The sequence below is a fragment of the Haliaeetus albicilla genome, chromosome 21, assembly GCF_947461875.1.
Source record: "Haliaeetus albicilla chromosome 21, bHalAlb1.1, whole genome shotgun sequence".
In the NCBI taxonomy this organism is placed as follows: domain Eukaryota; kingdom Metazoa; phylum Chordata; class Aves; order Accipitriformes; family Accipitridae; genus Haliaeetus; species Haliaeetus albicilla.
This window is the reverse complement of record NC_091503.1, coordinates 17263045-17276903: the sequence shown is the minus strand read 5'-3', so window position 1 is coordinate 17276903 and position 13859 is coordinate 17263045. Positions and strand designations below refer to the sequence as shown.

The window sequence follows — 13859 nt, the reverse complement described above, 5'->3', positions numbered from 1 at the left end:
AAGATTTGAAATAGTTACGCTTTGAAGCTGTATAGAAATGGGAGCTGAGTTAGCTTTCCTCTGCTGACGCCTGACAGCTCTGTCCAGAGCTTATTTGCTGGGGTTTTCTGAGGGGGTCACGATTTTCACCCTGACGTGTTTGTCAGGACAGAAACATGCTCTCACCCTGCTTCCTATCTACATCGTTTTTTCTATCTTAATGATAATCAGGGTATCTAAAACAACAGTAATTTCCTGGATCTGTCTGAAACCTGGCACGAGTGTCTCTGAGGCCGGCCAGCGAGACTTTGTTGTTGCACAGAGCCTTGTTTCCTCCTGATCGACAAAGGGGGAGAGGAAGCCATGCCCCAGGGAGGTGAGGTTGTAAGGAATTCCTGCCAACAACAAAAAAGAGAAGGAGGCAAATTGACTGTTTTATTAGGAACATGATCTGTAGTGTTTTTCATCTGGAGAGGGGATTGTTGCATGCTGATGAATATGGGTATCGTATCACAGGAGTGCTAAAATGCCCCTGAGCGAGTATGTTCCTTCAGCTCTCCTTCAGCAGCTCCTGCTATCCCAGCCACTGACCTGTGAAATGTGGTCAGGTCCTCTGGATTTTTCCTCTATTTTGAAAGCTGTTCTTTTCATCCTGCAAAATATTACCCTAAACAGTTAAACGGGAGTTGCATTTGCAAGGATTTGTGTATTAATATTAATGGCAAATCTGACGGGTCGAGTGGTCAGAGAGTGATAATCATGCCTTTCAGGTGACATGTAACTACGACAGGTTTTATAGATTTATTGTTTCAAAACTTACTCAGTTTTATCCAAAACAGAATGGGCTTTTAAAAATCAACATTTCTGAGAGAAAATCCTGCAGTTTTGGAGAAGGTGTAGAGAAATGATCAAGAGAGACGGTGGGCAGCTGCTAACTCTGGCATGGTCTGACGAAGACTGAGCCAAACTTTGAGCCTCACACCACCTTGATCCTAGTGGGCACTGTTCAGATGATCTACTTTCCACATGAATCTTAGGGCCTCCTCTCCTGCTGGCTTTGAGCACCTGTCACTGTGCCTAACCTAAGGCTTTGGGATCACCTCGACAGATCTTCTGAGGTGTTTATCTCCTTCCACTGGCTTGGCGCAGGGACTTACAGATCAGGCTCCCTGATTACGGCCCTAAACGTGCATCATTTATCCAGTGACACTAGCATCAGCATGTTGATGTAAAACTTTTAGTGCTACCGTCAGGCACTAGGACCGAATTCCCATGTCCTCAAAATGAGAGAGGAAAAGGGAAAGGGCAAAGCTAGGCAGCACTTTGGGGAGCTGGGGTCCCCGCAAGCCCTCCCCAGGCTGCAGCAGTGGGAGCAGCCTGTCTGGCTTTGCAGGGCATTTGTCTGGCCAGAGTAACCATAAAGAGTTATTTAAAAATATGAAAATTGCACCTGGTCATTTAAAACATCTAGGAAGGGTTTGTTGCGCCTGTCAGATGAACGGCCATCGAAATTGGCACGTTGGCCATGACATGAGTAATTCTTCGATGAATCAGTCTTTGCATAGAAAATTATCCCATCAGAAACACTCTGAGTAGCGGTAGCCTGCAGGCTTGAAGCTTAAGCTCAGTCACGGCATAAAAACCTCCCCAGCATTGTTTTCTTTTGCAGCTGAGATTACCCATTTAGGACTCGTAGTTTAGACTTTTTCAGATAAACCCCCTTTTGTATTAATGGCTCTTGCCTGAGAGACCAAGCCTGCCAACTGGATCCTTACTTCAGTAGTTCACAAAGAAGGATGCTTATTTTAGCTTTATTGAACACATTTGGGCTTTGCATTTCCATTTAACAAGTGGGAAATAATGTAGTAAAGGTAGAAAGCTGCTTTCTGTCTCTTTCAAAGTCAATATAGGTGGAGAAAAAAACTTACTTGATAGTGTCTTGTTAAGCTTTTTTAGGATTACTCTACTCTTTCCCTTGATTAGTTTCTCTTTGCTGAAGTCTGATGGGCTTCAAATAAACTGAACGCTTGTGAACCTGGGAGCCTAAGCCCTCCTGCTGCTAAGGAAAGGTTTATAGACTAGTTCCTTTCATTATTGCTTTATAAATGGCATTGTTTGAAGTAGCGTGTACTGCAGCTTGAACAACAACTTGGAGGATGTTAGTTAATTTGCTGTTTGAGAACTAGTGTCTTTTCAAGTGGCTTTTGAGGGGTTCAGGTAATTGTTAGTGTTTGAGACAGATGGGAAATCTGTTGTCAACAAATGTTATCCCACCTCATGCTCAAGTCTGGGCAATGTCCACTGCGTGTATGCAGACCTTCAGGGCTACAAGTATGCAGTGAGTTCCTTTGGCTCTGTAGGTAGGTGTGACGCTGATATAACTTATGGAGAGCCCTGCACAATTTATCAGGTCCTTCCACGCGATGAGAGAGCCAGAACCTCCCCCCGCTGCAGCCCAGAGCATGCAGCAGACCTCTGTAGATGGCTCTTCCCTTCAAACAGCAGTGCCAGGATTGGAGCAGCATATTCACATACAGCCTGGTACAGCCTCACCGCTCTCCTCTGGGGGGGGATCTTATGCTGCTTGCTATCGGCAGTGTCCCCTGTTTCAGAATATCTGAGTCTGTGGTGTCCGCAACACCCAATGGCTTGTTCCAGTGACAGAGAAAAAGAACTTTTGAAATGGGAAAAGGTCCAGGGTGCCTGACTTTAAAAGTGTCTTCTTAAAAGCGCTGCTTTCTGCCATAAGCCTTTCCATTCTTGTTTTCTTCCAAACCAAATTTGATGAGGGTTCCTGCAGAATCTGTCCGTTCTCTGGGTTTGGGTACCCTTTCTCGGTACCACAGCTTCCTTGTGCTTGCTTGGCCATTTCTGCTGTCTCTCACCCCCCAGCTATGAGACAAGTAGCTAGGGACCAGGGAAGCTTTTTTGTTCTGTACCTGAACAAGTGTGTCCTGATCTCCATGGTGGTGCCACCTCAGTACGGGTGTGAAGAGGAGGGTGATTTTCAGATTTGAGTAGCATTCTTCAAAGAAAATAGCCATGCAATCAAATAGCTGAAGGAGGGTGAGCACCCTCTGCGGCACAGGTGTACGGTAGTGCTCATCAGAAAAACACTGAGAGTATTTGTGACGGCTTTAAACCGACCAGGCGTCTGGCTAGTAACTGAGAGGGTGCTTTAGCCTGCGCGGAGAGAGCAGAAGTCTATTGCAAAGCTTCGTAGCAGGTTGAAATGGCCACTTCTCCTCATGGAGGTCCTTAGCTGTGCTGGGTTAGAGGCCAAGGTGCCCCGGCTCCCCGGGCGGCACGTTCGTGGCCGGGGAGCCCCGTGCTGCGGAGGCTTTTGCAAAGCAGCTTGAGGCACGCAGTTGGATGTTTCACAGAGTGACTAAAAGGAAAGGAGGTCCAGCAATAGCAAAGTATTCAAAATATTTTCTTGTTCAGCTTTTACAAGTAAAAGTATAAACACATGTGCGTGAGCGAGAACGATATGACAGCGGATTATGACTGTTTTGGAGTCTTTACCCTCAATTTCCTCTTGCCACATTTACACTCTGAAATGCATGCATGTGGACTGGGATTCTTGTCACTCATGTATACATCCAGCCTGAGGAGCTATAATTAGCATTCAAATATTACAGGAGCAGTTTTTACATTGATTGCAGTGTCTCATTGGTGCTAATTTGTTTGTATGTGATGTTAAATACTTGAAATCAACCCTTCGGGTAGCTTCCAAATACGTATTTTGTGACGAAAACCAAAGGCAAATGGAATGGGCTTTTGAAGGGACAGAGAGGGAGGGGAAAAAACAACAACAATGGCAAACAACAAACAAAAATCATCAAAACCAAATGACAATAACTGCATCTTTGTGTAAATATAACACTCTTCTGCAGTGTTTACAGTCCGAACGCTGGGGCACTGGAGAGGGTAAGCGGTCGGAAGTAAGGCAAAATTTCCTTCATTATTATTTACTATAAATGCCTGTTAGCTTTTACTTCATTATCCAAGCTGAATGCAAAACACCATGAACATAAGTAAGTCAAATTTACTGGAAAAAAAATCTCTTTGCTTTTGCACTGCTGATGGTACAAGTAATTGTGTCTGTTTTAAATGTCTGGAGTCTGACTTTCATTTATGCTGTTCTGGCATCTTGACAAAGCTGTAGCATGGGTATAATGATGTGCCAGAGCTGTGTGAAAAGGCATGAGTGTACAAAGAGAAAAGAATTTATGATTTTTGAACTCGAAAGTGCCCTTTAAGCTAACCATGGAGGAACTCTGCTTGTTCTGCCATATATTGCTTCATCTCTGGCCGCTAAGGGTTACTATTGTCATTTGTTGAATGTGTAATAGGATTTAGAGATGGATTAAGCTAAATGTTTTGGCTTTAGAAGTTTTGTTTTGTTTTGTTTTTCTTTATTTTCATGGAACAAGCCTCTTTTCTGCCTGCACAAAGAAGGTTGTACAGTTTAAACAAAACCTAATGGAAATTCTTGAATGAGGCAAAGATGCTGCAGTTCAATATATTCATTCTGTTTTCGTGGTGATGTGGCATCATCACAACTAGAGTTTGTTATTTTTTTTCTGGTTGATGTGTAGCCAGGCAAAGATTCTGACTTAAAACCTTAGGATTCAGACTCCCAGCCCAGGCTTTTTTGAGAATCATTATCACTGCAGTTGGGCGAGGAGACGCTTTATGGAACAAACCAACCAACAAAAATAAACAGAGAGCTCACAGTATTTTTCATGTTTTCAACCCCATGGCATTTTGTTTTTCATATCTGGATTAAGCATGTGGGGTTGAAAGTTACCATAGGTCATAGGCTTTTGCCTATTTCCTGAAGGACTCTAATACTGTATTTCCTTTTTTTCATAAGGGAGTAAAAGTTGTTTCAGACAGTGTACAAACAACCATTTTCATAACCCTCCTAAATTCAGAGTAAAAATGATTCAGCCAACTAGGTTATGTCTTAAATGGATTACTAAACCATGTTTACCATCACATTAATCCTGTTCTAATGCAGTTCTTTCAACTGGAAGTTTTCTCCTCTAGTCTGGGCTGAATTTTGCTTACTTTAAAACTTCACTGTGGCTGGGGGAGAGAGAGAAGGGACACTTCTTGTTCCTAAAGATCATGTACACACATGTAATTTGCTTGTGCCAGGAAGCTGAACCCTCTGCTCCAAGAGTTCCTGCTGCCTTGCCATCACCCACAGCACCTTTTCTGATCCTTTCAGTGCAAGGTTATCAGGAGAGGCCGTAGGCAGATATTTTTGTGGCCGGACTGGCACAGTGCTGTGACATGTCCCTGCCGCATGGTTTGTCACATCACATGATTCCCGTATCTGCGCTGTTGCCTCTGGAAGGTATTTTCATCTCACACACAATCCAGGGAGTTGTGGCATTTTGACTGAAACAATCATAGAAAATACAAACCAGAACCATATCACTGCACTGCGTTATTCAAATGAGAGGTCAGATTACCCCCACTGATGTAAGCAGGGTTGCCAAGGTCTAAATGAAGACACAACTTGGCCAAAGGTCTGTTTCTAATGTGAGGTTTGAGGGCTGGTAGGTCTTGCATCTAATCTCAAACAGCTGCAGGACAGTACCAGCTCCATTGGAAAATACGCACACATTTCTGAAAAAACCCTCCCCAAACAAAAACATACACCCCCCCCCCCCCCCCAATTTTAATGTATTATTTAAACCTTGCCAGCATAAAACTGAAAGTACAATTGCTCATTGTTGCCTGCTATTTTACTTTGAGTTCCCTGTATGAGATTATTTAGGTGCATTAAAGCATGCTAAGATATTTCAGTATAATGCCCATGTTGCTTCTCCCCCCGCTCCCACACACACCCCCAGACACCTCAAGGGCCTTTACAAAAGTGCAAGCTCAATTCTTGTATCATATGCACCCCTGTAGATCTGTGGCAGTTTATCTTCATTTGCGTTTGCTAACAGAAAGCAAGCTCAAGATGTGAATTTGGTGTATTGTTAGCATGAGCAAAAAGATGGCTCATTTATTAGTCCTTAGCTTCATTTTGCAGTGCAGCTTTTGGTGTCCTAAGATTACATGAGAAGACACTGTTATAACTACAATCACTCAAGAATTCAACTACAGACATACATAATAAATATTACTACATTGCTCAGAAATTGTTAATGGCCAGCAAAGTATTCTTTTTCTGAATTACTGCCAAGTTTCAAAACTGCATGTGTCATCTTATCACGTACTATACATTAAGTGTTGGTCATGTAAGTCAGATCTGCCCTATGGGTATTTTAAATTGCAAACATAACTTTTTGGAAACTGTATTGTAATGTTTTTTATTTGGCTTGGTTTCTAAATCAACGTAGTTTGTTCATACCAGTTCAATTGCTTTTTCCTTTTCCTTTGCCACTTCTAGATCCTTTATCTCAACAAGAAACAAAGATCAGGTAATTTGTTAGGTAGCTAAGCATCTAATGCTGTCTAAACTCTCTATAAAATTGGTAGTAAATTTATGGTATCCCCTTTTTCTTTTTTTTCATATGTAAAAGGTATAGAAATGGAACATAATACAGCTTGCTAGTTAGCCATGAAAGAAACATGATCTTTTTTCCATCAGAAATTGGCAATAATAAACTTAAAACATTTAAGATTATAATAATAACAATCTCAAAACATTTGCATTTATGCATCTTTATTCTGCTGTGCAGTTGTAGTTTTGTAGTTCAGCTGATACCCTCCTGCTACATAACATAGCTCTTAGTTTGGGTGTAGTCCCTTGTATGACATCTTTTGAGGTTTCTGCCCATTGCAAGTCTTCCCTCCTACCTGAGACCGACTGACTGTGCTGCACTGTAACAATGCTCAGTGCCTATTTAAGTTTCTTTTTTCTTCCCAAATAGTGACTGACTCTATAAGCAGCCACTCTCTAAATTCCCAAATCACCAACAGGAATGTGAGGACATGAGGCAGTGTGGTGCACCAGAACCTAATCCTAGCTTTTTCTTAGGACGCTATCTGTTCAAGGACTTTTGAGAACATTTTTCTTTATGTCACCTGTCTTGAGTACTAGAAACAGAAGATCTTGAGGTGCAGCTGAAAGCTTTGAATGTAAATACATAGAATTTTCTCTGAAAGTTATGGGTAGATAAATGGATGAGTAGAGAGAGTCATGTATTACATGCAGAATACATTTGTGAGGTACAAACAAGCTGTGAGGAAAACACAAATGTAGAAAAGTTGATTTTTTTAGAAAAGAGAACTGCACCATCTTAAAGCACAGAAGATAAAAGTAGTACTTCCAGCCATTCTATTTCAGTGAATTACTGTATATATAAATCCATTTGTGCTGGAAGTTGTAGAGGCCTTTTATTTCACAAATACTAGTGTTATCCCAGGAAATGGAAATGAGATTGTGAAAAGATTATTAAACATCACACTTTAGGTTTTAAGTTAGCTCTCGTTCCAAGGGACCAAACACGATCGAACTCTAGGAGGCAAATTAGCGTTCTGTTGAAATGGCTTCTGCCAGAGACGACGCTATAGCACTGGGCTGCTTTAAACTACATCCAGAATAACAAACCTTGTCGTCATCAGTCCACGTCCACAGCATGTCAAAGTCAAGATTTCCTTGCAGCACAGGTAAAACGGAATGCTGCTACCGCAGGAACAGGGTAGTTTCTGCTGCTGCGTCGCAGTTACGATGGAGATTCCCAAGCCAGCTGTGCCCTTGCCGTCTCTGGAAGAGCAGCCCAGCGCGGGGACCCGACCCTCCCTGGCTGCAGCAGCAGCCACCAGCCTGGCTCACGAGGGCACAGCTGTAGGCGAAGCAGACGGAGAAGCAAAACTCATCTCCCAGGCACCTGCCGGCTTTGCTTATGCCTGGAGCTGGTCCTGTGTCAAGAAGGCAAATGGTCTGGGCAGACAGATCAGTGCTTTTGGTGGGTGATTGCTTACTAACGTAGCCTGATCTTTAATTTTTAATGTTAACTAGAAATGCAAGGTACAGTGGGCTGGAAACTGATTAAATAAGAGGAGGAGCCAAGCAAGATTGCTGATCCTCTTGTAATGATGGGAAATGAATCCTTAATATGAATGAAGAATGATTCATAAATATCACTTTCCCAGCTTAACACCCAGCAAGGATCCCAAATATTTTTTCTCAATAATTTTTCTCAAAATGTATTTTAAAATTTTTTTTTCTCAAAATATATTTTAACTTGAGAAAAAACTGGAGCATCCCCATTCTCTGTGTGTTAAGACTTTTGAAGTCAACAGTCTTTTGGTAGTATTTCCATACAACCAAGCCATCAAAATATGCTTGAAATTGGAGATGTGCTGAGTGTTTTCTGATCTTCTTTGAATGGAGTTCACCCACCCTCATAAAACATGTAATGAGAAAAGGAACCAGCAAAGAGCTGAGAAATGATACAGAGTGTCCCGGTTGGAAGCTCACACTTTTACATGTACCAAAAAACTGGGGCGGTCAGTTGAATCAATTTTAGGCAATCAGGATAGAGAAACCAGCTTTTTTCTTGGTGCTTTTGATCCTTGAAAACTATCAGCTAATTGTTTGGTAACTCTGCTGACTTAAGAAGGCATTATGCTACTCTTAGGTACGCTTGCCCCTTTTCTTCCTGAATACTAAAACAATTTCATTGATGTTTTTCTATGCTTAGTATTCTGTTGATTGATAGGTTATTCTCCTAATTCGGGGAAATGTTCTGGTTACAGTTAAATAACATAAAATATATGGACAGGATTCATTCCTGTGCTGTTGTCAGTTACTCAAATTTTACTTGATCAAAGAAGCTACACCAGCATAAAAGCAGCAAAGTTGCAGTGAATCAAGCACACATGCAATACAGAAGACATAATTGTTTTTAATGAGATATGAAATTACTTTTGTGTATTATCTAAACTATTATAGAGTGTATATTTTTTATTGAAATTAAAGATTTATATAGTGTGATACAAATCACACTGTAAGAGGCATAAAATTTACTTAGAACAAATGGTGAAAAGACATTAGATCTGTATTTTTAAAGCTTTGTTGTTGATTTTATTAATAATTTTCTCAGTTTGCCCTTTTGAAAGGAAACATCTCAGTTACAGGTGCTGGTTTTTGTATTGACCCATGTACCATAAGCTGAATCAACTTGCATTTACTCGGGCCAAAATAATTTTTAGTGGTCACCTTTTTTTATATCTTCACCGCGTAACAAAAATCTAGTATAAAATAGCAACATCTCTGATTAGTTCTGTGAGTGGAGAAGAAACCTGTCATCTATTAAGCTATCAAAATGGAAGCAAGATCATTAGGGAGTAAATAGTCATCTTCCTTTCCAGTATCCACTGTCTGATGTAATGAGGATGGTAGACTGACATGCTGCTTACATTTCTGATATGACTTGTGGAAGGAGTCACTATCCAAGCAGAGCAAAAAATAGACACTGGTATAAAACTTTGTTAAATATCAGACTTCTAGTTTTGTTTGTTTTGCCAACCCAACATCCTGCAGTTGCGTGTCTCTGATATTGTAGTCTTCTACACAGACTGAGCTGCCTTTTAATAGATTAGTTAAGACTAAGCAAGGTAATTTATTTGGGTTTCTTTCCCACACTTTACCATTCGTAGCTTGTGATGTACTTCTTATGGTAATACATGAGTGAAATATAAGTGCTTTCACACAAGGAAGAGATACTACCTCCCCTGTTTTGGACAGAGGGCTCAAGTTGTGCTCTCCCAGTCTGTGCCTTTCCCTGGGCTCTCTTCTCTTGGCCCAGGTGTGACTGCTCCTCAGTGCTCCCAGGGGATTTCATCTGGCCTACAGCCTGGCTCCTGTAAGCTCCTGAAGGACTCCCATGAGAGAGGGCTGTCATGGATAAACTGCCCAGGCAGCAGCAACCTTGTCTCGGCGACCCTCTTTTCAACTCCACTTCTGGTCTGCTCCAAGTTGTTCCTTGGAAGGAAGGTGCTGTGGGGCGTATCTGTGCAATGCATCGTGTTGCAGATCTCGCGTTGCTTGTTCTCAGGCTAACAGGGCAGATATGTGCGGAAAGCCCTTTGCTTCCTGGAGTAGGACCTCCTCTTGTATGTTGGGTTGATCAGAGGTTCAACCACATGCCCTGGGAGGAAGACAGTCTACAGTCCTTCTCTGCAGGTGGGAGAAGTGGCGTTGTCCTCCTACCAGAAAACGTGGTCACCAAGTTAGAAGTAAAGGGAGGAAAATGGGGCAGTGACTGTTTCTGAAGCTTATTAAGACGCTATATTCAGGCAACATACATTTTATTATAACTGGATCTTACTATGAGTAATATTTCCTAATTAACCACAGGGATGCATGAGCTTTGCAGACTGTAAGAATGAGCATAGGAAATGTCCCAGGTCTGTTTTTAATCAAAGTTATGTTGTTGTGAATTGCTTGCTTTTGCAAAAAGTTTCAGGGGTAGCTAGTCTTAGGAATTACCCAGGGGGTGTGAAGATACTCCCAGTTACATCCTTGTAACATCTCTGGAGCTGTACCTGTGTTTCTTAGGAAAGAATTGTTTCTATAGAATTAGAACACGCTCTGAGTGGACATGGGAATGGTGGATGATCTCATTACCTCTATTCTCCTTAGAGCTATTCTAAGGCTTTTCAAGCTCACTAGGGACTGTCTTTCCAGTCCATGTAGACCCTGGTGGGTCATGAATCTGGAAACTGAACTTTTGCACGCAGATGAGGATGGATTTGTAATAATGAAAACCTTCAGCTCTTGAAAAAAGTTTTTTTGAAATATTCCCTAATGGAAAATACTTTTTTTCTTGTGTGGATCAGGCCAGACTTTGACTGTGTAGACACATACACACACATGTGAAGAACTGGGGAGCTGTCAGCATATGCTCTGTGTTACCAATGCGGCAGGAATAGCTGTGTAGACAAGTACAGGGGGAAGCTGTGTGCGGGTACAGATGAAAATGTCAAGGAGGGAAGAAGAAGAAGAAATTGGAGCGTGGCTACCAAATTTACTCTGGGTCAGACCAGGGCTATATGTCAATTAACCTCATGGTCCAACACAGGACAAAGAAGGGCAGCATTTAGCAGAGCTAATGCACAAGAAGGTGTGACTGGAGTATGCATTTTAGCATCTTTCTTTTTCATGGCAAATCTATGTAAATAAACCTGTTACATCTAGGAGATGCATAATGTTTTTCTGGCTTGTGGCTATTCCACAACCAAAGATACGCCTCTCATTTGTGAAAATTAGGGAGTGTCTACTTTAAATACAATTACAGTAATCAAAAACTCTTAAAAGTTGTGCTGGATTTTTTCAGTGGTAAAAATAAAACCTACTGCTGTCTGTATTAGTATACTTAATTATTAGTATAATAATTAAGCAAGATTTTTTTTTATATTAGCAACTAGGCATGTGTATGTTTGTATAGATGTGAATACTACATCCACATGGAAAAAAATCAGTTCTGAAGAGACCAGCACAATTGGTAACCTTGATAAAAAGTCAAGGTTTCCAAGACAAATCTGTCACTAAATTGATGGGATATTGAAGTGTCTGGCAGGATCGGGTCCTGTTTGTACCCGAATAGTGGGGCAGAGCTGTCTTTTTGTTCTGCACATGAGTTCTCACATCACCTCGCACAAGACAGGTCTCAGCCCACAGCTGTGACATGGAAACACTACCACAGTGTTCAGTGCAGAAGGCTCGCTGCTTTGGCCCATGCAACAACTACCGTTACTGTAGGAAGCTTCATGGTTCGAGAGGAAAGTAAAGCAGACAGCACAGAAGTCTGGACTGGCAGAGACACCCATAAGGGCCCATGCCCCAACTTTGGGGGTTGTCATCTCCTTCCTCTCAAAAACAAAAAAAAAAAGAAAAAGAAAAAAGAAAAAAGCAACAAGGTTTTTTTTGCTTGCTTACCTGTATTTGGGGGCGAACTAGTGATCCAAGCACACTTTTGTGATCCTGTCTTGGAGTTGGTGATTGCACCACAAGTCAAAGTCTCTATGCTTATGTGGCTGTGCCGATGCACCACTGGTGTGAGGAGCTCTGTGTATTGGGCACCTGCTGAGCCAAAGATTTGAGATGAATAGCACCCATATTGATTTGCCTATAATGGAGTGGAAAAGAAAAATGTCCAGGTTTTGTTGCAGGTATTTTCATGGGGTATTAAATTGGTGGATTAGTTGCAAACAGCAGTACTGATAAAGTCTCCTGTCCATCTTGATGGTTGGGCCTTTCTATTAAAATGACACATAAATAACCTATTATGTCCCCCACCCATGGAAATTCAAATGCACCTGTCAACTTGATAAAGCACTTGCCTGGAGGAAAGCATTGTTTACATTTTCACTCTATTCTTCAGAAAAAGTGAGATTCTAATTATTTTTCCCACTGTAAATTAATGCTGACTATGATGGTTAGCATATCTCTGTATTGTTATATCTATGCAAAAGTTAAATAATAGAACTGATCCATCATGTATTATGCAATGTGCATTTTTATGACAGGCTTCCCTCTGATCTTATTATGCTTTTCTTCAGAAATACTTACTTTTTTCCCAGCAGCTGGGGGAATCTTTGTTGACTGCTGGTTCGGAAGTTGAAATCTGTCCTGTGTGAAAAGGAAAATGCAATTTACATGTTTATCAGATGCTGAACTCTGCTGTCTTCTGAGGAGGAAAAAATAAGGATATAAAAGTGCACTCCATTAATAATAAGCTTCATTATAGTAGACAATTGGTCACAGTACACTAAACCATTTTTCTACAAACCAAGCACACCTAATTTAATAATACAATGCAATTGTTTCTGGATATCTTAGACAGTAACTTTTAATTCAGGAAGGGCAAACTAGTTAAGGTGAAATCAACTATGAACAGAATCTTTCTTCCATGTATAAAATCACACCACACCTTTGCCCAAAACTTGAAGCTGAACCATAAACCATTTGTTAGGGTTCCTAGCAGTCAGTTTGACTTTGTAAATTTTTTTTTTTTTGGTGCATTTCATGGTTCCTGCTTGAACTGAAGGCAGAACTGCTGCCCGCACAAAGGGGGCTGTTTTTGCAATACAAGTGGGAAATATTATTGTCAGAAGAATTTTTTGCTATCTGGTTTCTTAACTCAAGCAGGGAAGAAGGCGTTGCTTAGAGGGTCTTGGTATGCTCAGAGAACCCCAGGAGGCAGCCTGATCTTGCAAGTTCTTTTGACAAGTTTTGCAGACCCAACTGGTTTACATACCCTGTTGAAGGCTTATGCAAACTGCCCTGAACCTTTGACCCTTTGTCTACTTGCTACAGTAGATTTCCACTTCTAGATTTCTAGAGAAGCATCAGCACCAGGAATGGTTAAAATGTTTGCAAGAGCCAAAAATAAAACCCTGGTGCAGAAAAAGGAAGGAGTAAACTGACAACAAGGAAACACCTTAGCAGTTGAGGCACTTTTGGATTGGGTGCCACTGAGGTTGCAATTGGGGTGCTGGCCCTATGGAGGCAGAAAAAAGATCCTTGGGGTGAAGATGGCACAGGGGATGAGAATGGGGAATGCCAATCTTGACCACAAAGGAAGACCTGAACCTTTGTTGTCTTCGTTTTCTTTCTTCCTTTCTTTCCAACAACAAAACCAGCGTTTGTTTTGCTGCCGTGGAACATAAAATTCTTACACAAATAGGCCAGGCCCTTCCACTACTGTCCATCTTGCCAGGAAGATGGTTGTGAAACTTTTTTTCCTTCAGTTCTCCCTCCATGGTCTACCTCTGCAGTGATGTCTGCAAAAAAGCAGCTAATTACTGGTGATTATTTGGAGAAACAGATAATTTAGGGAAAGTTAAAGAAAATAGCCACATATATGTGCTAATACAGCTGTTGCTTTGATCTCGCCATAGGT

At 41.4% G+C, this 13859-nt stretch overlaps 1 long non-coding RNA gene across 1 annotated transcript; it reads right to left on the bottom strand.

Moving 5' to 3' along the window:
• Nucleotides 1–8741: 8741 nt before the first annotated feature.
• LOC138690315 (uncharacterized) lies at nucleotides 8742–12939 on the bottom strand. Its single transcript, XR_011329140.1, has 2 exons — nucleotides 12527–12939; nucleotides 8742–10161 (listed from the first exon to the last, which is right to left on the bottom strand). It is a non-coding gene; the product is annotated as an uncharacterized lncRNA (long non-coding RNA).
• Nucleotides 12940–13859: the final 920 nt, after the last annotated feature.